Source organism: Octopus bimaculoides, chromosome 1 (genome assembly GCF_046866305.1).
Source record: "Octopus bimaculoides isolate indiv1 chromosome 1, ASM4686630v1, whole genome shotgun sequence".
Lineage (NCBI taxonomy): Eukaryota > Metazoa > Mollusca > Cephalopoda > Octopoda > Octopodidae > Octopus > Octopus bimaculoides.
The window spans coordinates 151,732,521-151,735,020 of record NC_142928.1 but is presented as its reverse complement, the minus strand read 5'-3'; the positions used below and the strand labels follow the sequence as shown (position 1 = coordinate 151,735,020).

At 35.4% G+C, this 2,500-nt stretch overlaps 1 protein-coding gene across 1 annotated transcript in view; it reads right to left on the bottom strand.

The window, feature by feature from the left end:
• Window positions 1–327, bottom strand: part of LOC106879468 (synaptotagmin-1) — a 463,106-nt gene extending 462,779 nt beyond the window's left edge. Inside the window, exon 1 of the mRNA XM_052971395.2 lies at window positions 1–327. This exon is cut by the window's left edge and continues 1,074 nt beyond it. The gene's annotated coding sequence lies outside the window, so the exon portion shown is untranslated.
• Window positions 328–2,500: the final 2,173 nt, after the last annotated feature.

The following is a 2,500-nucleotide window of genomic DNA, read 5'->3' as shown; positions in this document are numbered from 1 at the left end:
ATTAAATTGAAAGGAAGACGTGAAAAAATTAAGAAGTAAAGATAAAATAAAAAGCGTGTACGAGGAAGAGAGCTGTTTAGTTTCACAAGCTGTGTTACAAAGTGTTTTTCATCGAAATCTTACTATCACCGTCTGTCTATCCGAACCATACGTCGCAAACAGATTCCAGCGAAATAACGCTCTGGCAAAGCAAGCAGCCTGCTAGTAATAATCATGAAATACTACAACCAACAACAATGGTGGCAGTAACATAACAGCATCAATAACATCAACAGCATAAGTAAATGTGAATCGGTTTTATTGATTAAAAACCTCTGTGACAGCCTTCATTGCAGCAAGTGGTTTTTGGTTGGCCCATATCAGTTGACTCTTTATGTATTTCTCTAAAACATTTCCGTGGATGGTTCAGTTGTAAGGCGCAACAGGATTTTTTTTTTTAAACTTTGAATTCTATCGAGTTTATTTCCAGAACTCTGGAACTAATCCCGGTAGAGTTTTAGAATAGGATATTTATTTTCTTCCTTTATTTTTTAGTTTTAAATAATTATTCTATCGGCGTCATACCTCACTCAGCCGAGATCCCGAACCGGACTGTATTACAGGTTGAAAGTATTTTATAATTTATTGAAGCTAGCTAGTGAGTTACTGCTTGGTTTCTCGTATTTATAAAGGAACAGTAACTTTCTGTATAATCACAACTTCAAATAGAAATATAAAAAGATGGAAACGCTGGACAGTGTGGTCCTGGATATGCAAAGATTACGAGACTGTAATGGCTGGAATTGATCACAGGTCTGCTTGATCTGAATTGACTTGGTGTTAAATAATTTAAATTTCACTTCTAACATTGACAGAGGCCTCAGATAATAAAAGGTATAATCATATTTGTTTTATATGATTTATCCTTACTTTTAACAAGTTTAGAGTTTTGGTTGGCGAAATTTGAACTCAGGACTCATAGAAAGCAAACAAATCATATTCAGCCTCTTCGTTGGCTAGTAACGTTTCTTCTACTTCCTCGTCTTTCCTTGCCCATTGTTTAAGATACTCGTACAATTAAACAGCCTAGGGTGTCTGACGTAGGGTGTCCAGAAACGGTTAGACTTTTCTTCCCCCTCGCGATAGAGTACGTGTTATACTATTTGAATTACATTTAGCAGATACATATCATCACGTTTCCTCGAGTTACGCCATTTTACTCAAAACTGAAGGGTAGCTAACAAGATACCGCGCACGTAGTCATTGGAGCTTGTAGATTTAACAGTCAAATAACCACATGCTCCTTTAAGAAGTTATGATTTATAGAACAATGTAATCTCTGCTGTACATAAAAATGGGACGGTCAATGTTACAATATTCTTGTTCTGTTCAATCAGGCCAGCCTTGAAGCTAAGCAATATTTTTGATTATGCAGATCACTAACTTTGACAATCCGATTTGTTATGGCCATAAAAAGGGGTGACAGAATTAGTAGGGTCTCGGAGTAAGTACTTTTATTATTTGATAGCTTTCTATTTCAGCCTGTGTTCAAATTCCACAGAGTTCGAATTTGCTTTTCATTTTACTTAGGTCGATAACATAATACCAGTTAAGTAATGCTGTCTTACCCTGCTCAATTAATTCGGTTTTAAACTATCATCTTGAAAGAAGTTTGCATTGCAAAATGAGGCAATAAACGGTAAAATTAATTCATCTCTGATAGAGTGCATTACCTTAGTTCTTTACATGCATTCGCCTCTGACATAAAACCTTACTGCCGTCAAATTCCCCACCACCACGACCACCACCAACAACAACAATTTTTGTCATCAGTGGTTGCTAATATAAATACTATCTAAATACAAATGTCGATTCAAACTACTACTTTTTAATCTTAGCCTACTACTTATGCCTACTAATTATGAAATTTACTAATTTCATAATTAGTAAATTGGTATCAGTGTTGCATGTCGATGGTGAGCAGCCACAACCTTTTGAGATGTTTCATTGACCGGTTACAGAATTATTAGTTCTTATTCTGTTACCTTTCCTTTTCTTTGCAATGTTCAGTCAAATTTATTTCAAGAAAAGCATCAAAAATGATTGATGTTACTGTGTCATTGTAGAGATGAGAAGTAGAGAGATACATCGAAAGGTTAAAAGGACAATCAATATTGAAAATTGATTCGCATTTTTCGTTATTTCATTGCCTCCTAGTGGAAGCCTTACTTGTGAGTAGGTACAATTAGAGATGTTCATTGTATCACTGTTTGAGAAATAACTGTAAAACTTAACAAAGCCGGTATTTACCTTGATGGCAAGATGGAATTCGTCTTCCGCTGACCAGAGAGAAAGCAGTTAGAAACCACGACATGTTAGTTCACCCCTATGTACTTTAATGTAAACTTTTCCATGTAGGATCTTCACGAATTAAGAAACTGACTGGTTCATTCACTTCATTCGGTTAACCCTGTAGCATTCTATCATATGTAATGCTTATTGATTCATATTGCTCCAAATT